The sequence below is a fragment of the Rhipicephalus sanguineus genome, chromosome 10 (assembly GCF_013339695.2).
Source record: "Rhipicephalus sanguineus isolate Rsan-2018 chromosome 10, BIME_Rsan_1.4, whole genome shotgun sequence".
NCBI lineage: Eukaryota > Metazoa > Arthropoda > Arachnida > Ixodida > Ixodidae > Rhipicephalus > Rhipicephalus sanguineus.
The window spans coordinates 33,266,189-33,292,123 of NC_051185.1; positions in this window are offsets into that span (position 1 = coordinate 33,266,189).

The window sequence follows — 25,935 nt, forward strand, 5'->3', positions numbered from 1 at the left end:
GTCAAAGCTTGCTGAAAATGCACAGACGTCCGTTCCGGCGTGATAAAGCAGCCTTCCAACGCGTGAAATGCAGGCGCCGAACTTCTGACAATGTGCCGAGTTCAGTTGAATTCAACCAACCGCGCAATGCTAACAGTATACGCGAATGTGAACGTTCAACAACGACGGGTAGGTCTCACGAACACGGGGAATCAAAACACAAAGTTGCTTCACCTACAACCGTAACTGGACTTATAAGAGAAGACACCGAGTAATCATTAACGTAGTCGCTGCGTGCATGCGCCGCGTTACTTAACGATTCAGGTAGTCGGAACGAACGAAAGCGATGAACTCAGACAGCCAAAATAGAAGGCGAGACAGCGCTGTCAGCTATCCACGCTTACCGCCTTTATTTCTTGTACGACACGCCCGGGAAACGATACAGTTTAACATGTGAATCGTGTGCCTTGGTGTTGTCTGCACTGTTGTGGCTGGCCGCTAAACCGCAATACTTCGGACCACGCTTGCGCTTCCGCGGGGTCGCTTCTGCCATCGCGGAAATGCGCAGCTTCGCACAGCAAGCCACTCGGTTCAACGTACCACGCTGACGGCCCCCCGGTTACCCGCACCGAGAGAAGAACGCGTGCGCACGTGCGCTACCGCTACCGTGAAAGGGGCCGAGTCGGCCGCGCAGAAGGTTCAGAGCTTTCCCACAGAGCCGCAGCGCGGCTGGCGCGGCGCTGTTGTCGCGCCGCAAACTTGAGCTTGGGTTCCCTATACACCAGGGCACGCGAATGCCGACGCGCCAGTGCCGCTACAAGAAAACTTAGTCAAGGCTTAGGATGGCCTCCAATTTGTATGGGTCCCGACGTATGACACATCACGTGGATGAGTGAGATATAGAAACAGACCATCTTAATTTTCTCTTCATTTATTTGGGGCACGAGCCCCAAGTGGCATGTACGACGGAATGCCAGAGCTCGTACCAGTTATCGCACTCATTGTCTCATCGTCGCTGGGAATTGCGGTGACTCGTATGGGTAACCACTTCTTCAAAGGAATGAAATTTTTAATTTCTAATTGTGCGTAGCCTAAACCATGTTACGTTTAGCTTTGAGACGTTTCTTGTTTGCCAACGCGCGTTTGAATATCTTATTCTACAAAGGAGTCTGCTCCTTCAACTACAGCAAATATGCGATATTGAAAGGCGGTTCTCACCGAAATAGACTGCGCGGCATAACCCCTGGGCAGCAGGGTGAATGCAAAGAACGAAATTAAATTAAAAATACTAGTTATTTGCAACTCCTCGTCTTCTACAGACTTTTCAACAGCCTTTGAAGATAAGTATTGTTGTTTCCTTTCGTACAAAGACCAAATGTACTTGTATAACTGAATCACCATCGCGATCTTGTATCGATATTGTTTTGCGTCGTTTTGGCAAAATTAGTCATTGAAGGTTCCATTTGTTGCCCACTCTGCTTAGACTACGCGTTCGCAGTATTCGACAAAGAAAAAAATATATATATATTGATAGTTAAATACGCCTTTTTGGCCCTTATTTTAAGAAACGAAAAAAGCTGAAATGTAATTTATTACCGATGTAAAGGTGTTTATTTGACGGCGGGATTGACGGCGACGGTGCACAACGACGACAGTCACGACGGATCGCAGACTCGCAGACTCTCACGAGTACGAGCACGAGGGGCGTGCTCTCCGAGAAGAGACGAAGAGGGCGACCCACTAGAAGGCACTCGAGAGGACGACTCATTACAGCGTTCCAATGCTTCTCTACAATTACCCGGGGTACGAAAAGGGTGCCGCCCGGCGGCCTAACAGCTTGTCATTATGAGCGGGTCGTAGTATGCCTTGAGGCGCTCCATGTTGACAATGTCGCGCCCTCGACGGCGCATGTCTGAAGATGGTTCGACGGGTTTGATCAGCAAGTTGACCGGGGATGTGCGCTCGACGACACGGTAGGGGCCTTCGTATTTCGGTAGCAGTTTTGAAGAGAGGCCACTTGCAGTGGTAGGGACCGAGAGCCTTACGAACGCTCCAGGGAGGAACGTGGGCTCAGAAGTGGTGGTGCCATCACGAATGCTGTTCTGCAGCTCTTGGTCATGCGTCGTAAATGTCTAGGCAAGCTCGCGACACTCTTCAGCAAGCCTGGCTGTGTCAGAAATAGCCTCACACTCCGATAGATCCGGCTTGCATGGAAGTATCATGTCGATGGTGTGCGACGGGTGCCTTCCTTACAGAAGAAGGGTGAGAAACCAGTAGTGCTCTGAGGGGCTGTGTTATAGGCGTAGGGGACGAAGGGCAGAATAGCATCCCAATTGGTCTGATCGGCGGCTACGTACATTGAGAGCATGTCGCTGAGCGTGCGGTTAAATCGTTCGGTTGGGCCATTCGTCCGCGGGTGGTAAGCAGCAGTTTTGCGGTGAACAGCATGGTACTCTTTGAGAATGGCTTCCACGACTTCCGACAAGAAGACACGGCCTCGACCGCTGAGAAGCTCTTGGGGTGGACCGTGACGCAGTATGAATCGGTGCAGAAGGAAGGAGGCAACATCGCGCGCTGTAGCCGCTGGGAGGGCGGCGGTTACGGCGTATCGCGTTAGGTGGTCAACAGCGATGGGGGCCCAGCGGTTACCAGCCGAAATCAGAGGAAGTGATCCATACAAATCGATGCCCACGCGCCCAAACGGATGGTTAGGGCAAGGTAATGGTTGTAGGCCTGCTGACGACACGTGCGTTGCAGGTTTTCGGCGTTGGCAATCGAGGCAGGAGCGAACGAACTTCTGCACGTAGCGGTACATCCCTCGCCAGAAGTATCGTTGTCGAATGCGGTGGTAAGTTTCGGATACCCCAGAGTGTGCGCATTGCGGGTCAGAGTGGAAGGCCTCGCAGATTTCAGAACGCAGACTGCGGTGTATCACTAGTAGCCACTGGCGGCCGTCGGCGTTGTAATTGCGTCGGTGCAGTAGGTCGTCACGAATGGCGAAATGGTGGGCTTGACAACGCAACGCGCGGGTGGATGGTGTTGCCGACGGATCAGTTCGCAAGTCGATCAGCGAGGTGATCCATTTATCCTTGCGCTGTTCGGTAGCGATGGTGTGAACGTCGATTGAAGCAACAGCTATCTGAGTTACTGAGTAGGGGGCATTGTCGTCAGGCAAGGGACAGAGCGAGAGGACGTCGGCGTCAGCATGCTGGCGTCCGTTGCGGTACAGCACGTGGATGTCGTAGTCCTGCTGGCGAAGCGCCCAGCGGGCGAGACGGCCTGAGGGATCCTTCAATGACGACAGCCAGCATAGTGCATGATGGTCGGTGACGACATCAAATGGTCGACCATACAAATAAGGTCGAAACTTTGTAAGGGCCCAGATGATCGCCAGGCACTCTTTTTCCGTGACTGTGTAATTGGTCTCGGCTCTGGTAAGCGTACGGCTTGCGTATGCCACGACATATTCGGGGAACCCTGGTTCGCGCTGCGCAAGGACAGCGCCGAGGCCTACACCGCTGGCGTCCGTGTGTACCTCCATTGGGGCCGTAGGATCATAGTGGCGTAGTATGGGAGGAGACGTCAACAAACGACGGAGCTTTGCGAACGCATCGTCACACTCGGATGACCACCAATTTACGTGTCCGTTGCTTCCAAGGAGCTTCGTCAGCGGCAATATGATGGTGGCAAAGTTTCGTATGAAGCGTCGAAAGTACGAACACAGTCCTACGAAACTGCGCAGTTCTTTGGCGGACGTAGGTTTGGGAAATTAGGCCACGGCCCGAAGCTTGGCCGGATCGGGAAGGATTCCGTCCTTGGACACGACGTAGCCGAGGATTGTCAGCTGGCGTGCTGCAAATCGGCACTTCTTCAGATTCAGTGGGAGGCTGGCGTTGCTGAGCGGCGTCTTGCGCCCTGGTAGATGGCACGGTACGGGATCGAAGCTGCAGGGGCATCGAATGGAGACCGAAGTTGTGGTGACGGTACAGCACCTCCACCACTTTGTAAAGGCGTTTATTGACTGCGGGATTGACGGCGACGGTGCACAACGACGACAGTCACGACGGAGCGTAGACTCGCAGACTCTCACGAGCACGAGGACGAGGGGCGTGCTCTCCGAGAAGAGACGAAGAGTGCGACCCACTAGAAGGCGCTCGAGAGGACGGCCCATTAGAGCGTTCCAATGCTTCTCTACACCGTTAATTTTTACCAATGCAGCAGTAACTAACATGAGCATTCTTTTCTATTTTCTTTTGCACAGCTCGAGGCCCAAGGAACCTCCGTAAGTATAAACTAGAATCGTTTACTTTCGCGCCTGAGTTTAGATTCAGAGAGAGAGAGAGAGAGAGAAGAGACATGTGGTCCGGAGTGAAGAGTACGAGGTGTTCAGACATCTAACCTCCGGCTAGTCCCATGTCCGGATGGGGAGGCCGGACGTGGGACGGGGAGGCCGGTTAATTTTTACCAATGCAGCAGTGACTAACATGAGCATTCTTTTCTATTTTCTTTTGCACAGCTCGAGGCCCAAGGCACCTCCGTAAGTATCAACTAGAATCGTTTACTTTCGCGCCTGCGTTTAGATTCAGAGAGAGAGAGAGAGAGAAGAGGCATGTGGTCCGGAGTGAAGAGTACGAGGTGTTCAGACATCTAACCTCCGGCTAGACCCATGTCCGGACGGGGAGGCCGAGCATGTCCGCCCTCTCACGGTTGTCCAGCCAGGAGTTGCACATCGCAGCTGGCGTTGTTGATAGCGGCAGCTCACCAGGCTTCTTCACTGCAATCCTGAAACGCAGGCCATCGCCAGAGCATGTGCTAACCTCTCCGCAGCCTGGGCATGTGCTAACCTCTCAATGAGCTAACCTCTCCGTAGGCTGGACATGTTGGGTCCATCTCCACACGTATAGTGAACTTGCATTATATTTACCGTAGTTATCGGCTATTGGCGCGGTTTGAAATAGGGCTATGGGTTTTACGTCACACCGTACGGGAAGCGAAAGGGGGCGTTAAGCATGGGATAAGGACAGGCCGGACGCCATAAGGGGAACAGTCAGAAATTTCGTCCGTGTGTTTTGCACGTGTGTGTATATACACACATGAAATATTTTAAAAATTTCGGGTGGAGAGAAGTGTGAACCTCCCCCTGTTTAAGCCAGTGAACGCCATCTTGGTCGTTCCTTCCACCTGACCACGATCACCCCGTCAAAGATGGCGGACTCCTACAAGCGACGAAATATCTCGTGCACACACTTGCAGTAATGGTTATGCTTCAGGGAGAAACCGCGTGGTTAATCCTCAATATCAACAATTCTGATTCAAACAGGGATGTCTACATAGAACTGTAGAACAACTTTCAAGCGCTAGTTACGAATGTTACGTAATGACTTGACGCTAAACTGAACAGCTATATTTATTGGTTGTTTTTGATCTGTCACCCAGATTGTCTTCTTTTCCATTGATTTTACGTTTTAGCAAGAACTTGTCCGCAAGCGCTAAACAATAAGATCAGTTACTGAACGCAGAACACGACATCGTCACGCTGATTCTTTAACATCTTATTACACTCGAACTAACAGAATAAAGTACTCTTTCTTGTGTATATTTGCACACTGGTGCAACTTGACTTACTCACAGCTGACTAGCTCCCATACTCTCGAATGTGAATGTCTTTGACATTAGTGGTACAGCTATGTTGTGATCTGTTATCGGTTGTCTTGAACGCAAATTTTGTTCTGTACACTTCAAGCACTTTCGCCTGTGCGTGACCCCCATGAAAAGCTTCGTGAAATGCCTTTCTTCTCGCGTGACGGCATGCAGAGAGTACGGTGGCGTTATTCTTTTGATACGAGCCCGCCATGTTCTTGTTTCCCGTCTTACTGGTTTACGCTTTGTTGCTGTTTTATTGACAGGTAGTTCATCATGTTGTTCGCTGATATTCCTACGCGTTCTTTTGTTTGTGTCATAATTTTTACCAATATTGATTAAATCTTGCACCTACTTCTCGAGTCCTGTATAAAACTGCAGTTCTGCGTATAAATAAATTACGATGATGGAAACTGATTCCTTCGCAGTTGCTGTCCTCTCATTTACACAACTCTGACTGGTGTACTACAGAAACGATAGCGCCGAAAACAAAGAGGGGACGCGATGAAGAACGACAGGACAAGCGCGTTGCAGTAGGATGAACTACCACTGCAACCAAACTTCCTCCCTTCTGCCAGTCTCGGTGCTATTGCTTCTAAATCTTCAATTTAGATGGCACGTATAATTTACGTGACATCCAAGATTACTCGCACGGTGTTGACTTCTTTCACTGCAGAATAACGTAGCCTCGGCAGATCCCTTCGGCCCGAAAAAAAACTCAGTGCAGCTCATTTACACCAACAACGCTCCTAGTATAGTTCTCGCGAAGCATTTCAGTTGAGGTAAGCGCATACTGCGTCCGAACGCGATACTCACTGTGACAGAGCAAACGCATGAACAATTTTAGAGTGGCAGTATTAAGTCAGGCTAAACGTGTTATGTTTAAGTCTGTGTCACACAATGACGTCCAGTTTTTGTCTGCAGACGCCGGAACGGACCAATCTACGGAAGTTTCCTGGAGCACACCGAAATCGAATTGTAAGTGATGTCTCTAAAGAGCTTCGTTTACAAGAAGCGTGAACACACCTCAATGCACACTCTTACATCTTCATGTCACGGCACCTACATTTCCTGGGAAAGGAAACCCAAACTGGTTGCAAGAAGCCTTGATAATGAATTATTTCCAGTGGTCCGCGGCCTTGTTAGCATTTTACTTTGGGACCTGTTAAGATCAAAATGCTTCGTTAATCGTATAGGATGATACAAAAAATCTCATTTCAGTGTGCCTTTAACATTCTGAGCGAAAAGTAAAAAAAAAAAACCACACCATGGAACATTTTCGTGCTATCTGTGCTCAAATGTCTGAATGGTGTGATAGTCTAGTAAGGTAGTCTATAGTCGGCTACAACCTACAAAAAAATATACGCCCCGCCTCCAGAACTGCGGCGCACCTACCATGCATCCGAGCGAGACAGTCACGTACTACGTGGTTTCCGTTGTTGCCATAAGCACTTTCTCGCTGCTACTGTAAATACTACACATATTAGTAAAAAGTTAGTCCTCCCTACCTAAAGTGACATGTTTCCCTGAGGAATGATGTCGGAATGTTTGCTGAAATTTCCCAGAGAGTCCAAGTTTTTCGAGCGAAGATGAGCGACACAAACATGTGTCTGTATGGCAAGATCACCGATACGAAATGCGCGAAATGTGCTTGACGTCACGAAAACGAACAAATGTGATTGGATAGGGCTTCTATGAAATTTATCCCTGGCTGGGACAGCGAAAGTTGTCGGCGGAGCTTACATTTATTTTTAAATCGTAACCGACTATACGCTATCTTAATAGACTTTCTTAAAGCTTTGCTACGGTGTCATCAAACTTTAAATCTCTGATCCTTCAAGTTGTACAGCGCAGATGGAATGAGACAAAAGAAAGAAATATGACGAAACACAAAGCTCGATTGAATAGTACACTTTTAGTCCTGGCTAAATGCTGGCTGCATCCAGGAAACTAGACGAGGAATGTCCGGTTTCCTGGCTATATCTGGCACTTCAAGCGGGACCTGAATAAGAGCGTAGTTTCATGCTTTGTGTATCGTCGTATTCTTCATTTTGTCTCATTCCCTTTGTTCTACACAACCTGAAGACACTACACCACAAGAACTAATTTGCACTATACTCGGGAACAGCTCATCTTGGCAGTGGAGCGAAGGCTACGGAGGCGGGGCTTCCGCACATTCGTGTTGCTCCGCAAGTAGTACGGTAGCTTGCGGCTGATTTCGGTTTGGCTCGCTCGCACCGTTAACGCGTTTAGAAAATTATATTCACGAAAAATGTGAATGGGAGAAATATTTCGATTGTTCAGCGTACATATTAGTGTCATAGTACGAGTATATTTTTCTTAGAGAACTAAAGGGGGGAGTTTGCTGCCGCACACTGACCCACACACGTCACAGAGGCGACGTTTACTTTGGAAAACACGACGTACAGAAAACGTGGTGCTGTCTAAGAAATGGAAACTAAAGGTTGGCATTCTTGTAAAGCGAACAATAATTATATTTTACCTACGACTTCCTGTAACTGTTTGAGTCTCACAATCAGTAAAGTGGTATTTATTTTAGCAAGAAAAATGAGAAAATCTTTTATAAACTGAGGTACTATTTTTTGGCGCGCTAGTAGCCTTGCATTTCGGTTCTGTAGCTTCCACAGTACTGTCAAGAAATGTTGTGCCCGAGTAGAGCTCTCTTATACAGTACAACTATGCATGAAAGTCCAAATCAGCTGACGCTTCTCGTTTTGCAACACTGATACAGTTGTTGCTACTCTTTTGTTCCTCGCAGTACACCCCGTACCTCAGAGACCTGCGGCAGGTCACGTGGGCGCCGCATGCAACAATTCATCTTCTTGTCTGGGCGAGGCCGTTTGCGTGGAAGACGTCTGCCGGTGCGAAGGGTCGGACTTGAACGTCGTCGAAGGTATCTGTGTCGCTGTCTTCACGCCGGAGACGGAGGGACCGCCTTCGACGAACATCACGGCCACGCCGATGACGACGACTACATCAACATGAGTATTCCGAAAAAGGTGGAGTATAAGTCACCGCCACCATGACGTGTTTCAAGCTTTCACTATTGTATCCGGAGCTCGCAGTACCCTAACATGTAGCTTTCGAGATTTGTGGCTATTCTCAAGGAAAACAGCCACTGGGACTCGAGTTTAAACCACACTCCTTACGTCACTCCAAAGAGAGAGATCAAGCTGTGGCTTGAGAGCTCATATACATGCATCTCAATTCAGAGGAAGCACGTCACTCAGCAAACTCCGCACAACTTTCGATTCAATGTGAACCCGCCGTGGTACCTTACCAGACTGAGTTGCCGCGATTCCGAGACTCCAGCTCACGGGTGCGATTTCCGGCCTCTGCTTCCGCATTTCGATAGAGGCGAAATGCACGAACACCCATGAAGTTATATTTAGGACGCAGTTAAAGAACCCCACGTGTTCAAAATGAATTTTGAGTGCCTCATAATTATATCGTGGATTTGCGACGTAAAACTAGAGATATTGTTATTATTGCGTGACAGCAGTTGTAAGAAAAGTCCAAATTTCCCTCGCTGCTCGTGTAACTATGTTCGGAAAGTGCAATCAAAATTACGTAAACTGCGGAGATCACGTAAGAAATATCGAATAGAACTGAGTGTCTTATGCACTGATAGTAGCATGGCATTACCTGCATAGAATTTAGGCAACGGCCACTAAACGAATAAAGATATTTCCCGTAAGCGCTAAGCAACACATCTTAATGCACAATTTTCGAGGCTATATGCATAGAGATTACTGTTGGATAGTCTGTTAGATTTATTGCCAATGTTAGATCGTTACTGTTACATTTTTCATTGCCAATGTATCGTTCATCATCAAATGTAAATTTTCTACAGCGATACATGAACAATTATATGGGGTAGGCTGTTCACGTGAGCAACCTACACTATATAATTGTTCACGTATACACGACTCGTTCTCAAGCTTGCTCTTGTGCAACTCGATGGATTTATGCCTCTTGCTGCTGGTAAAGATGGCTCTAGCAGGTTTTACATTTTTGGCTCGATATCGACGTCGTTCCGCCTGAAGAATCCATCGCTTTCTAATCTTCAGTTTCTACGGCGTAGGAGGGTCTCTCACGAAAGACCCGTTCGAACTCTGCCGCGATAGTTGGTGCGTATTTCGTAACATCGCACACACACTCTCGACACCAGCACGCGTTGAGTGTGATTCCTACGGAAGCCACAGAGACATGTAGCTGTTGCACAGCTGGTAGGGGCGGGCAAAACAAATGCGTTCCTATTTCTTAACCACCATCGTTGTACTCCTTCGATTCACCCCATTAGGCGCGCCGCACTGCTGAAATGAGGGCTTTGTTGCCCACGCTAACATTAAGTCGAAATGGAGTCATCAGATGAGGCGTGAAATATGCCTTCGAACTTTTGCACGAGATGAAGACACCGCTTTGCTTTCAACGATTCTCGATACTTCACAGTGAGGTTCCTTGCCTCGATGTATATTTATCGAGGTTCCTTGCCTCGCCTCTTGCCTCGGAGCAGCAGGGGGCGAGGCAGGCAACCTCCGATAAATATGCGTATTTGTAGTTAGGAAGTATGAAAACCGGGACTGTGCTTCACTTCTAAAAAATACTGAAACGGCAAGACGGCCTAATGACCCGGCATTCTACATTCCTGCAGCAGTGAATTGCGCGTTGCACAATGAAGTGAATTTAACGTCTAACTTGGGGGAGGTTATCTTTATGCGGAGGATCTTGTATGAGAGCTTTTTATGAAGCTCAGCAATGGGTAACGCTCCGCGCGTTGAACAAGACTCATCCTGCTATACAAGAGTGGAAGAGTGTGGAACTTAAATAAATACCTGAATACCTTGATAAGCAGTACCGTGTCTAAATTGGCATCGCATCTGCATTTGGGTGGAGGTGAAATGCAAGAACTCTAAATCGATAACATCGCTCCGCGCATTGTATGTTCTACCCGCGAGTAAAAGCTCGCGAGCGTTGGCAAGGAACATGGCTAAAGCAGAGATGAAACAAGCTGGCCATCTGCGTCACACAGAATAACATCAACCCGCGTGCGAGGCCTGCCGTCGATTGCTCCTCAAGCACAAGGAGTCGCCACGCCCGTCATTTGCTGGGGGAAGGAGCAAGAAGGCATGTCTGGGAAGAGGGACTGCGTAACTCGAGCAGCAACTGTGAACTGTGGCTATAAGGGCGCGGTTGAGAGCGCTGGCATTCGCGCTATTTCGGCAGACAACCCCGGGAAACGGCTCGTATACCTTCTACGAGCTGTGAGCGCTGTGATCTCACTGCTTCGCGTTCGGACCACCAATACGACAAACTGAACGAAAACCGCTTCTGTCCCGGGAGCGGCCGTATTGCCATACACCAGCGTTTTCTAGAGTTAAGTGAGATCGGTGCAAAAAGTGTTAGCTGCTAACCCTCGTTCATGTAACATTACGGCGTGTACTTATCGCATTCACTGCTTCGCCCTCCCCCACTGCCCCCCCCCCCCAACCCGCGCCGCGCCGCCGCCGCTCCGATGAACCCCGCGCCATTCACGCGCCGCCGCCGGTGATTTTGGGTTCGGCGCACATGTTTATCCCCACATGGTTGCCTTTAGGGGAAGAAGGTGTAAATTTTTTTGCGTGTGTGTGCGTGTGTGTATCGCCCGTGCTCGAGGGCGACAAGCGATTTACGAAGGCCAGGAGCGTGCGCTTTGCTACAACAGGACCTACCGACGGATTGTAGTGATCGCTCGTTCGCTTCCCTGCTCTGTCACTAGATGGGGAGCCCAACAGCGACCTTCAGCGTTTTGGCCGACGACGGCGAAGATGCGCGGCCACAGCTCCGCGCGCTCGAGCCAGAACAGGTAAAAGAAGCCAGCCGATCAAGTGAAAACATCTAGCGATCGTCGGAGTGCGACTAACGAAGGAATGAAAGATGTGGGACTAGTGAAAACGCCTTCATTAATTCCGACAAGAATTATGCACCACGAAATAACGGCTGAGTTTCGCCTTCGTGTGCTGCAAGAGTGTAACACCTGTCAAGCATTTTCGCCCTTGCCGCGGCAATTGTTCACAACCTATCCATTTGGTAAGCACATGGGACAATGGCGACTGAGGTCACTGCGGTGATCACGGAAGTTTAACGGCCCTCATTGCTCGGGGTGAAGAACCCCTTGCCAACATACATGACTACGCCACTCCCCTACATAGATATCTACAGCAAAATTGTCTCGAAAGGGAGGTGGTGGCCATTTATCACTCGGGAAAACGTTCCTGTTTGTTCCTTGAAAGCTGCTCCTTTTGTACTATCACCGACCGTAAGCTCACACCCGTATTCTTTGAGAATGGTTCCATCTATTCAGTAAGAGTGCTTAGACAATTGTCGTTGCCCACAGGCGGCGTGTGGGTTCGCCAGTCTTCACAGAATTGTCCCGGCGCTATGCCCAGGTTTTGATATGGAGCAAGTCATGTTGTTGGGCTATTCGGTAGATTGTTTCAAAAAAGGTTTAAACTGCGCGATAAAGACGGGATGACAACAGGAACACATACATACACAGAAGCGCAGAACTTCCAAACTAACTTTATTGGCGGAAAGCAGGTGATTTAAAGGTTCTTCACAGTAACAAACATAAGTACCCTAGTTAAAAGTGACACAGTTAAAAACAACAACAACAACGGCGGCGCGTGCGCATCACATACGCGGGAGTCACCCTGGTAGGTCCATCTAAGAATTCCATTTCATCCCTTGATAATGATATCGAAGGAGAGATGACACAGCTATCCCCCCTTTTTGCGATGAAAAACGACTCAATGACTTCCCTCTCAGTTCTGGACTTAGTCTTCGATAAGAACTTTGTCTTTTCAAGATGAGGCAAACAGCTCTTGCTATCGCACCTCTTGTAATGCAGGGCGAGATTGCTGGCCGTGCCGGTGTGCAAGATCGATTGTGCTCCTGTGCATGCTTATTGACACATCGGCCGGCTTTGGCCTATGTAAGATCGACCGCACGAAAGGGGTATCTCGTAAAAAGTGAGCGAGAGAAATATCTGCGTGCTTCGCTGCAAATGTCGTGTAAAGACGACAGACGAGGCGCTGTGTGAGATATGGACGCCATCTGGCAATACGTCGGGAAACATGAGTGCTGTGTTGCGTGCTGGTAGTCCCGGCACAGCAGCAGGCGAAGACCGGCGGTGACCAACGCGACCGGCGGGGACGCCAGCCAGCCCGAAAACGCGGTTTGGCGCGAAGCGCTGAAGCAGAGAAACGTCCGCACTCAACGAGTACTCTCCACGCACTCTTTTATTTACACGTCGCCTGGGTAAAACAGGAACGCCAGAGCGGCGCCCACAACCGGCAGCCTGAAGGCCGCCCACAACGCTGCTTTTTCATTTTTTAAATATTTTTTTTTCACCTTCTTGGCCTTCTCAAAACTAAAGTTTTCAACACCAACCCATGGCATTCGTACAGTGCAATACAGAACCGAAACCGAAACACAACAATGAGCTCGTGCGAAGGGCACGGAGGAAGGCAAATTTCAGCGCAGTCGTATTTTCAGCTTTGTTGAAACAGCGCTCACTAGACCACGACGAAGTAAAAGAAGGCACAAGACAGGCAGCGCCTGTCCTGTGCCTTCTTTTACTTCGTCGTCGTCTAGTGAGCGCTGTTTCAACAAAGATGAACGCATACCAACTCGCTCAAGCTTCCATTCTTATGCATTTTCAGCGCAGCTTAAGAAACTAGGGTCCTTAAAATTACGTATGTATGCATTTTCTATTAAAGGCACACGCCACCTAATACTTACCTAGTGATGTTGCACCTCAGATATGCATGATATTTACTTTTTGATCGACAACGTTCACAAGTATGAACAGCCGTACCAGTTCAAGACGGCTGGCCCTTGGGCAAGTGGTTCAACTTTGGCCGAGTGGCTGAATCGAGGGACGTGCCGACAAACAGAAAGACAGGCAGACCAAAATTTCTGCGTTTAAGTTCCCCAAGAAAGACTATCGTCTTTAATAACTGAAGTAACGTAGAGGACTGGGCGAGTTGGTATAGATTAACGTCGAAGCGAAGCGCGAGGACAACAGGACACAGTAAAGAACACACAGGACAAGCGCTAACTGGGAACTACAGTTTAATGGAAAGAAAAAAATCCGCATCTTAGAGTTGGCAATGACAACACCGATATGACATCACGTGAACGTCCTCGGAACACCAAAAAACAAAACCAAAACTGACTAAAACAGTCTGTAACCACTTGCGTAAAACCAGAAGACATGGGTTATCCACAGAACTACGAACCGAAGCTTATCTCACATGTTTTTTGAAGGTAAGCGCACTCTGCTTCTATTAAACGTTCGATGGGTGGCTAACACACGTGTTGTTCTGCTGTTTTATCGAGGCAGCCTCAACCATTTCCCTTGCCTTCTGGTGCTTGTGAGTGAACAAGACCTGCGTCGCCTCAAAAAGCGGCGAACATCCATAACAACCTTTGCAGTGCATCGCCAAGTGTGTGTACGGTGTGCCTTTTAAGGAGCTCAGGTGCGCTCTGAGACGTACATTCAGGCAGCGCCCCGTCTATCCAATGTATGAAGCATCACATGAGAAGGGCACGCGGTACACCACCCCCGGCTGACACTCAGCGAACTTCTTCCGACGATTCACGCCACAGCCGTTTTAGGGGCGAAGCTCCTAAGGGTGTGGGCCTGTCCCTCCTTTGTAGTGTTTAGTATGTAGCCGCGCATAGTGGGATGTATCCACTCCATGTGATAAAGATGACGATGACCACTGATGACCATGAAGGATAAGCGCGTTCCAGTACAGTGGAATGTACCCACTACACGTGATAACGATGACGATGACGCTGATGACCATGAAGTATAAACGCGTTCCATGACGATGACGACTGATGACCATGAAGAATAAGCACGTTCCAGTATACTGGAATGTACCCACTACACGTGATAACGATGACGCGGACGACCATGAAGTATAAGCGTGTTGCAGGCCACACATTCTCTTTCTGCCATGGATGAAAACAATCGTGAAGGCGCGCTCTCGCCCTCGAAAGGAAAAACGACAACGCCGACAATAAACGTTCCCCTGAGCTTAACGTCATATATGAGGACCCCCGCGTGTGTGTGTCAGGTCTTTGTATGATGATCGAGTCGGCGAAATTTACGAGGATTGGCGGTTTACCAGATTACCCCGGGAGCTTCGCCCACTCATCATCATTCACTTCGTGGATATAGCGTGATTTTTAAAGACGATAGTCTTTCTTGGGGAACTTAAACGCCGAAATTTTGGTCTGTCTTTCTGTCTGTCCTTCTGTCTGTCCTTCTGTCTGTCTTTCTGTTTGTCGGCACGTCCCTCGATTCAGCCACTCGGCTAAAGTTGAACCACTTGCCCAAGGGCCAGCCATCGTGAACGGCTGACTAGGTTCATACTTGTGTACATTATTGATCAAAAGCAAACATTACGCATATCTGAGGCGCAACATCACTAGGTAAGTATTAGACGGTGTGTTCCTTTAACAGAAAATACATAGATACGCAATTTTAAAGACCTTGATGGTATGCGTTTAACGTTGAGACTTAAAAGATTGCCAGAGCTGAAGCGATCAGCGGTCCAAGCCGAGCAAGCGCGAGCGCCAACAACAACCGTCTTCGTCTTCTTCTTTCGCAGGCGTTCTTGTCTGCGCCCTACCATCTTACAAATCACTCCCCCGCGGAAAAGCAGCCATCCTGGCGACCTAAGGAACAGGTACAACTGGTGGGTCATAATGCGGCTTCAGTCGATCGACGTGAACAGTCTCGCGGCCGCGACGACGGCGGTTCGTAGATGATTGAACAGGCTCAGTCATATAGTTAACTGGGGATGCTTGACGTAGGACACGGTAGGGGCCTTCGTACTTAAGCAGTAGCTTTGTGGAAAGGCCAGGAGCGGAGGAGGGAACGCGAAGCCACACCAACGTTTCAGGCGAATACGACTGAGGAGGCAGGTTTTCGTCGTGACGGTCCTCCTGGCCCTACTCGCCCTACAATGTTACAACCCTAGTTTCTTAAGGTGAGCTGAAAATGCGACTGCGCTGAAACTTGTCTTCCTCCATGCCCTCTGCACAAGCTCATGTTGTGTTTCGGTTTCGGTTCAGTATTGCATTGTACGAATGACAGGGGGCGCCGCTCTGGCATTCCTGTTTTACCGAGGCGACGTGTAAAGTTTGTGGGGAGTACTCGTTGAGTGCGGACGTTTCTTCTCCTTCGGCGCATCGCGCCAAACAGCGTGTTCGGGCTGGCCGGCGTCCCCACCGGTCGCGTTGGTCACCGCCGGTCTTCGCCTGCCGCTGCGCCGGGACTACCAGCCCGCAACACAGCACTCATGTTTCCCGACGTATTGCCAGATGGCCCATATCTCACGCAGCGCCTCTTCTATCGTCTTTACACGACATTTGCAGCGAAGCACGCAGATACGCGGCCAATTTTTTTGCTCTTGTTTCTTTTTCCTTCACTTTTTTGTGAATGGCTGTACACACCTTACCAACCCTGTTTTTAGCACGCGTACACCATATCTTGCCGCGACCTTTCTACAGCGAAAGCTGTTATGAGATCACAACAAGGGCCGTTTTTGGCGCCGTAGTTGTTTGCCGCCGCCGCCGCCGCCGATGTCCGTAACCACTGTCGCGCGAAATAAAAAAAACTAAAAAAGAAAAAAATATACCGATGGAACGAGGTTCGAACCTCGGCCCTTTGCGTGGGAGCCCGGTATTCTACCTCGGGGCCATGTTTTTTTTGCTTTATTGCCTGTTATTACACATGTACGTCAAACAATAAGGACATGAAAGAAAAGACAAAAGTTGTGTCAGTCTTACTGGACAGACACAAGTTTAAAATTCCTTGCCCTCGCGGCCATGTTGATGCGTCAAACTGCGTTGCAAAAAGACCCTATACAGGCTTCATGCCGGGAAGCAACCACATTAACATATGTAATGTAGTGTGGTAGATGAGTGAAATAACAACCAAGGCCTCAGACAACGCGAATTTTGTAACCAGGCGTCGCACAATAGGCTCTTTTAGCTGAGCGTCGCTTACGCTCAGCCCATCGCAGATTTAGCGTCCCGAGAGATTGCAGGGAACTGCATAGATTTAGTGTTTTTCACGAGCGCGTTTTGCCGAGACGCGGTCAGCTTGGCTGCAAAACTACGGTGAAACCAAGTGAACGCACCTTCACGCTCCGGTCAGTTGGCTTCACGAGCGGAGCGAGAGATGCGTTCTACATTTCGCCGGTCACAAGATCGTTCTGCGCACGCCCATTGCAGTTCTTTCAACGTGTTTGTTAGTTAACCGAGTCACGCGCCCTACAGTTGCTTCTATGCGTTCGTGTGCATTCGCCGGTCTGACCGGAGCGGATCGTCAATGCCCAGTCGAATTGCGACGCGAGTGGGTTGTTGAATGCTTCCAACCTATTACAAAGGGCTCTCCCATAATTCTTTATCTTCATCAGCCACAGCATCAACAAAGTGCATATAATGCCTTACAGGTGTTTAGCGGCTACCACGGTTCTCGGCAGAATGACAGAAAATTGCATAGTGGCTGTTTCCCTACTTCACAAAAATTATGATTTATAGCGTAGTGGGTTACTCTCAAGTGCATTTCTGTTGGTTGACAAGGAAGTTCATAAGGCTCCCATGATACATTTCCTCAGGGTCTCAATAAAGTTAATTCCCTGTCTCTCTCTCTCTTTCTTTCTCACATTAACATCTGTTACAAAGCGTGGTGGGAGAGCTAAATAATGACCGCGCGTCGCACAATACGAATTACGTAACTAATGGATCGTTGAAAGCTTCCAACTCAATACAAAGGCTCAGCCATAATTCTGCATCGTCATCGACTGTCGGATCAAAGTGCACATAATGCCTTACAGGTGGTACCCAAAACCTCCTTGGTGGTACCTCGCTTCTCCACAGAACAATCAATAATGCCGTGGTGGGTGCTTCCCAACTTCACAAAAATTATGATTTGTGGAGTAGTTGGTACATTGCTAGCGTACTTCTATTAGCAGCCACAAGAGAGTTTATAACGAGCTCTAGAAATGCCGCTCTTCCAGCTTTCGCTGTGACTGTGCCACGCTTTTCGCGCAGGCCTGGCGTTTTCTTTAGAAAGAATAAGAAACTTGTATCGCATCGGCTGACGACTGGGGAGACGAATGCAGGATGCGTGCGGATAACAGAAGCAACGAGCTTCTTTTAGAAGAAACATAGATGACAGAAAATTTGGTTTGATCACCCTGGGTCTCTCTGTTGCAGTGACTCGCCTCATACTGTCGCATCGAACGACGCCTTATTAGCCCCGAGAACGAACACTGGCGGCGCGGCAGTCGCGGCGATGTGACGTCACGGCAAGGACTCGCTTGCGCCGCGGCCGAGGATCGCATTTTTCTGCGCCCGCCGCGTACCCGCTCTTTCGCAATACGGTGGTGATTACTGCTCATTCTTGAGATGCAAATCTCCCAAGGGAGAAGGTAGAAGTTTGCACTACTAGCGAAAGTTTAGTAAGCTGTAGAAAGTTAGGATAATATAGCTTATAATGGGCGAATTCCCGCCCGAACGGAAGCTTCACCGTGAAAATGGTGATGCACGAGAACGAGGCATTCGTTGTTTGCACCGCGTACTCCAAGACATCGGTGCTAAAAGAATTTACGCTAATGGTTCTAACTTCATTTCAAATTGGCGTAGAATCCACGGTTAGAACACGCGTCCGGAAGATTACAAATTTAATTAGGACATTTTCAATTCACTAATTACATTGAGGCTTATCGTACAAGTTATGTCTGCCTTTGTAGATTATCTAGGTGATTTGAGAGAATTGCGCTTTCTGCTACAGAAGACTTTAGACGAATCTGTATATCGTAAATAATCAATTCATCCGGGAAATTTAACAAAATAATACTGCCACGCGCACAATGGTCTCGGAAATTCTAAGGTGTTAGTATACTTGGATTATGTAAACATTTCTTCTCAACACTCGCCCGGGATTATGTGGCCGTATACCCCGATTTGCATCAACTGCTGGTCCGATCACCCGCCGGGTCACGAGCGGTAATGTTAAATTCTCGTGGGAGCACTGTTGATAACAATCGTCTGCAAAACAAACGCCTGAAAGTCGAAATGAGCGTTTTGAACTGTTTCGATGGCACTCTCAGTAACGTGGCCCACCTATTAATAGAACGTCCTTCGCTTTAACGAGTCAATTATTGGTCTCGCACGTCATGTCCACATAAAGGTTCATGATGCTCAAGGGTATATCAAATGCAAAAAAAAAATAATTTATGAGCTGGCTATCTAAACTAGTACTTATACAAGTGCAACAGCGCCGTTGCTACGACGCTGCATGAAGACACACTCTTACAGCAATGAGGAGTTTCCGCAATTAACCTCAACTGTTTTATGTTGTGAAATGAAGCCCCGAAATTTTTGCAAGAAAAACGCGAAACTAAACAACATGATGAGTGACCGATTACAGAAGAAAAACAAACACAACGACTGCGGCAGTATTCTCGGGCGAGCGCTTTCGAGATATTTTGCAAAGCTCAATACTGCATGCGCTTTCGTAATCGTGCGCGGGGCTTGGCACACCGGCAAGAACGCTGTCCGCCGATCGCAGATGCGTGCGATGCAAATAACACTTGTGGAGGCGAATCCATATTTTTGAAAGGAATCGCCCGTGAACAACGCAACCTAATAATGTGAATAAGGTGTCTTGCGTGTCAAGACCACGACATGATTGTGAGACACGCTGCAGATTAATTTTGACCGCCTCGAATTCTTTAACGTGTTCCTGTATATAAGCAGAGGAATATTGCTTTTCACACCCGTCGGAATGCGGCTGCTGTGGTCGGGAATTGGACCCATCCCCAAAGTTAGCAGCGCGACACAACAACAAACCTGGTCACCGCTTTCAAAGTGTGCACGACGGCGCGCGGGCACCGTTGGGGACTGTGAAGAAAAAATGCATATAACTTTTTGCCGTTTTACTAGGAACATTACCGATGCTGTTTTCGTCATTCATCTGAAGTTTGAGACGGGCAAAAAGCGAACGTAAACAGCGGAACAGCGCACGAAGCAAGCGCGTGATGTGCCGACGCGTCACAGCGGGCGTCGAAGAGTCCTTGCCGTGACGTCATCCACGCCTCCCGCCAGGCGGCGCCACCACAACTTCTCGGGGCTAATAGCGGAGCATCTTATAGCGGAGTTCAAACCGGTGATGGTGGTGGCGGTGGTGGCGTGCGGCGTGACCACCCTTACTGCGCATGGGCATACCCTCTCCACACGCCTCATCTCCACTCTCCTCACCACTCCTCCTCTCCACTTCTCTCTCCCCTTTCCCTTTCTCCACCGTCCCTCTCCCCTCTTCCCTACCCCTCTTCCCTTCCCCTCTCCCACTCTCCACTCTCCTTCTGAAACGCGGGCTAAACATGCCGAAATTCTCTCCTGCGCAACGCCGCGATGAGCGCCAGCGCATACGTGTCCCCTCCCCCTCCTCTCCTACGATGCCCCCTCTCGCGCGCCTGTCGAGCGCGTTCCCCGCTCGCCTTGTGAGAATTAACGGCCAGGCTAGAGGGAAGACAAGACGTGCGTAGCGTTCCTCTTCGCGTTCAACGACGCGAGGTCGGTAGCATGCCCAACGAACGCCAACGGAACGCGATCGTGCAAGTGCTCCGGCTTCGCGTCGCCTCATGGTCCCCTTTAGCGGGAAATGGTGTAATTTTTTAACCGTTTTGACACTGTGTGCAAATATGGAATAACCACAAACTTGTCGGTCACCTGCTGTCGCTCAATGACATGCGTACCACCAGCCAGCTCCATTTTTATCTTCCGCAAAATTCTGCTCGACGCTGAAACTAGAACTTCATCCGAAAACCCGGCTTCACGCAGCCGGTTCACCTGCCTAGCGAAACTGCACTCTACTTGGGGAAAGCATGATTTAGTGACAGCTGCGTATAGACAATTACTAGATATACCACTTTTTACCTAACGCGAATGAGCCGACGAAAACTGCAACAGCGATTTTCTTGTTCTGAGCGAGTAAATCGAACAAACATGATCTGGAGCGAAGGTTCAACCCAAATCTAAAAACTGAAGAAAATTGTTCTGAGGGACCTCACATGTGAACTTCAAACCAGGACCCCTTTCTTTAAAAACCTTCAGATGATCTATCATGACGCGTGTGGGGTGAAGTTCACGGCAGGCCACAAGAAATCATCCACATAACGGAAAATTTTTAGATCCTCCCCTTCCAGATCATGATGTATCAACCTGCCCACGTGGCTCAAAAAGATGTCGCTTAGAATAAGAGCAACCTTCGAGCTAATGCATATGACTGATTTTTGGACGTACACATCCCTGTCCTAGGCAACAGCTGTAGATTTTAAGTAAGAGGTCAAGAGTTCCATAAACCCTTCAACAGACACAGATATAGAAATAATGAAGGCAACCGGGTCATTATAAACAGTAGTACACTCTCTTACGATCGGCAAGAGGTGATGATGAGGGAGAGAATAAAACAAATCATCGACATCTATGCTAAACCCCCCAGAGCGTGCAGTATTCTCCGCCCTCAAATAACGAACTACCTAATCCGATTTTAGAATCCTCCTCAAGATTTAGCGAAGCCAAATATTTTTTCAGAAAGCCGGAGACCTCATTCTGCCAAGTGCCACGCTCACACACAATAATCCTGAAAGAAATTTCCAGCTTATGTGTTTTGGCAGAAAAGAACACATTCAACACCTCGTTCTTAGCAGCACAAACAGAGGCGGCCAGCCGGCGTGAAGCCTTAATTGCAAACATGCCAAAAAAACCTCTTTATACGAAGCAACTAGCCGAAGGCCCCGCCGTTACGCAAAAGTTCGCGAGAGAGCCCAAACGCTGTTTGGAGCTCCTACCTGTTTTTGCTCTAGCTACAGCACTCTCGAACATCGTCTTCCGTCTCTCTGTCAGACACAGAGCGCGACAGGACCAACATTTTCGGGGTGCTGAGTGAAGTCTCAGTGCATTGTTTGGGTCCCAGCTGGAGGACACGCCGGTGCTTCTCGGGCAGGTCACTCCCACTCAGAAGCAGCAGCTCCCCTTCTTTTTGGCGGTTCTTTCTCTTTACGGGCAGGGTCAGCCGAAGAGTGTTCCACAGAAACTCGGAGACTTGGTCGACTTGCTTGCACCATGCACCATAGTCACTCATCGAAGCTTTTCGTTGCGCTTCGATGGCAGAACAAGTGCGAAAGCAACTTGAAGAATGTTGCTTGGCGCCACCACTCAGCGGACAAGAGGAGACAGACTTCTAGTATCTCCTGGATTATGGTGCAGCCACCCAAGCACTGTCTGGACGTTCAATTGAATGTCGTGCGTGCCAACTAGCCGAGCGCTCTCGGCAAACACAAACGGCCACACAAATACAAACCGTTGCCCGGTGTGTTTACGTTGCCAGGATTGAGTTCACAAATGGCGAGAATCACGCAGTCTGGCTCATCGTCCATTTGACTCGCGGTGCTCATGGATCACCGGACACATGCAGTCATTTTGGCTACCCTAAAAAATTGTTCTTCACGGTGGCTCGTTATACCTCGAGAAGGGTGTTGTCTTTACTGGACGCCAGGATGCGAGTCTCTCAGATGCAACCAGGTGGCGTGCAACACGAAGGTAATTTCTTTTGTAGTAGTCATTTGTTAGTTAGCGTCGTCGTCACTGGTGATTTTCGCGTGGTGGTGTCACTCGTGCGCTTGTATATCACAGTGTGCAGCGCTTCTTGAACGTTGTGCACGTTGACGTCATTCCACTCATGCAGAGAGATCATGTTGCCATTCACCTGACGCCACAGGTCTGTGTGGAGATTCAGTGTAAAACTTCTATTGAATCCCTGGGATGGAGCATGGAGGGTGTCATTTGTGAACACAGCCACTAAGCAGAAGTAGCTGTAGCTGTCGAACGATGGTCGGTCTCGCACGTGCAACACCGCGTTGAGGCGTATGCGGTCTTTCAACACACGATGAAGGTCGGTTCGCGTCATCCTCAGAACGAGATAAGTCGGAAGACGGCTAACCATTCGAAAAACTTCATACGGGCCATGACACCCTTCATCGCACTGACTTGATGGAGGCAGTGTCTGCACCTCTTGCACATTGATGAAGTTGTAGTCGATGAGGTATTGCACGTCGACATGGAGACGATCTTCGCCTTCAAGATCGGGCATGGTTAGCTCCACTGTCATGCCCACGCTGGAGGTGGCGATAATAAGTGCACAACGCGGGCACCTCGATACGCGTGTCTCAACAGCCACAAAGTTGATATCGGTGAAAGAGTGGTTGGTTTCCATAAATCTATCCCAGTCAGTGTGTCCCTTGCTGAAGCCAAACGCCAAGGCATGTCTCAGAGCGATTGTCAGGCCGAAGTGGCATAGTTGCATCATTTTTGTCGGCACATGAGGTAGCCTCTGCGCGGTTATATTCGTTGACGATGATATCAGGTCCATCAATGCTTTGAGGAACATGTAAGGGCCTCTTCCAAGTTGAGTGGATGCGTTGTGGTCAATCAGGTCTGGCATGTACATGCTAAGAATGGTTGCTGCCTGTTGAAATCGTTCCTGACTGAATGCGGTCTCGTCCGGGTCAACGGCAAGGAGGAACCAGCACAACTCTCTCGCTGGCGAGGCTTCCAATCTGACGTGGTGCTCGTCCATCCACTCTTGAAGTTTGTCTCGGAAAGCAGTCATCTTCGAAATTGCATACAGTGTAGACGTGAAGAAAGACGTCGCTCGGTTGCCGCCCCATAAAACAGCCATGTCTTCTGCTCTGCTGGACGCGGCTCGACGTGGCCTCAGATCATGCGCATGAGCTGGTCAAGTTGAAAGCTTGTGGGGAGCTCAGAGTAACGGAAAAGGTGGCAGATTGCAGCAGTACGTGGCCATGCTGCTCGTCGTGACAATGGTCGCGGCGCTTGCGAGGAGTTGAATCTCGAGGTACGCGATGGCGTACTTCAGGCTGGCTGCCGAAGCTCGCAGAACGACCGCAGCGTCGTCATCGTTGACACAGAAAAAAATTGCAGCTCCTCTTCTTCCACTTCTTCTTCACCTCAGTAAAGCTGGCTAATATCCAACGGCGGAGATTGGCCAGCAAAAATAGGTTGATTATTCGATTAGGCCCATTAGATTAAGATTAAGGGGCTGTTAGATTAAGATAATGTAATCTTTAATTGCGAATGATCAATAATCATATATGCAAAAGCAACAGAATTTAGCAATATATTCTTTTTCCCTCTATGAGAAATTCCACAGTAGCGAAGCTAACATCATTCTGGATATATCACAGAGTAGAGGCCCTAAACGAAAAAATAAGGTGTCTTTGCACTAGTGATGCCAAGCCTGAAGGAAGCGTGGAGATGGGAGGCTTTCTTTATTTCTCTTGATTTTTATTATATTTCTTCATACCTTCCTTTCTTTTTCTGTATTTGTTTTTTCTATGTGCTTTTCGTGTCTGTTTATTTCTATTTTTTTCTTTCTCTCTCTACCCATTTCTTTCTTTTTCTCGCTCTTTCTATCTTTCGTTCACTCTCTCGATTTCTCGTTTTCACTTTCGTTCTGTTACTGTCTTTCTTCCATTTCTTCATCTCTCTTTCCCTCTTTCTTCCTCTTTTCCTTTCCCTTCCTTTCTTTCTACTTTTCTCTTTCTCTTTCTTTCTGTGCCATGCTTTATTGTCCCTTTCCCACCTCCTCACCCTCATTTCTATGTCCCCCCTCATTGCCATACTATGCCCGACAAGGCTATGCTATGCACTGCTAGCGTGCCTGAATAGCCGAGTGGTTACGACGCCCGCCTTAGGATTGTTGGTACGCGGGTTGGAATCCCGCCTGTTTAAGAACTTCTCTCTTTCTCTTTTTTTCTCTCTCTGCACTCGTTCCCTCGCCCATCATAGTTATTGCATCCAACACCGAAGAAATCGGCGCACGTGCTCTCGCATCGAAGGATAAGAGGATGAAGAGAGCGCGTGCCGGTACAAATCGGCGTACAGCTTTCGGGAACAAAGAATATTAAGAGGACGAAGAGGGCTCGTGCTGGTCACTGTTTTCTGAGGGCAAACAAACAAACAAACAAATGACCGTCCCATCTCTTAGGTACCTCGACTCCGTATTTTAAGCCTCCACATTCAGTCTAATGGCAGAGCCTTGCACACTATGGGCTTTCTGACTCCGCAGACTGAAGAACAAGAGGACGAATACATTTACCAGGCGCGAGCGCGCGTTCAATATGCTACAGTTAGCTATGCTATGTGTGGTTTTGCCTGCGTTAATATGATCACGAAGGCGCACGAAGAACAAGAGGAAGACGACTTCTCTTTGGCGCGAGCGCGCGCTCAGATGGCGATGCAACTTGTGGTTCTGCCTGCGTTACACCAAGCTACGACGGCAGCCTACGATCACAGCCTACGACAGCGCGGCCCCATAAAGTTCTCCGCACTTAAAGAGAAGTGGTTTAATTAAATCCAGGCCTAGCTTTTGAAGAGGTGGTACTCTAGTCGGTGACAGCCTAAGAATAAAAAATTCGGCAGATCCTACGCGTTGTGGGAATCGGTTTCATGTGAAGCAGTCGGGGAGTACTTCTATCCTGTATTTTATGGCTTTGAGACAAGCGTCACGAGGAGGATAGACGTGTTTTATGTGTAGTAGATGTGTGCACATCGTGGGCTTACAAGCACATTGACAATGCTGGCGTATGGCGTTTAAAGAGTAACTTATGGTGCCACGTAACGTCAGACCTCAGGTTAGAATACATACGTCAGTATTATCTAAACTAAGTGCACTTTATGGTGCTATCATGAGAATATCATACGTAACTTTCGTTAATGTATTCGTCCGGGGTCTAGCAATGCTTTAATATAGCTTGCTGAATCATAGGAATACAAATTTAATAAACAATACATTTGTAATAAATATTACAGACTGCTATAAAAGCGAAGCCAAGAATGGAACCACAGACATTAATAGGATGTGACGCCTGTATCGTAGGAGTACATATACATTGTGAATTGGTTTCTTGCAAAATTAGATAACCGGGATCACAACCACAATTGACGTTGCACAGACATTACGCTTGTATAGAGTGTTTTTCCAAAGCCGTTTCTAGACCTGCCGTGGCTCTGTGTTAGTATAACGGACTGCCACGCATTATCCTTGGGTTCGATTCGGGTTGGGATCCTAATTTTTATTCTTACCGTCCGTCGGGTCAACGCTGCCGATGTCGGATTTTCTTAACGCTGTCGCATTCAAATTAC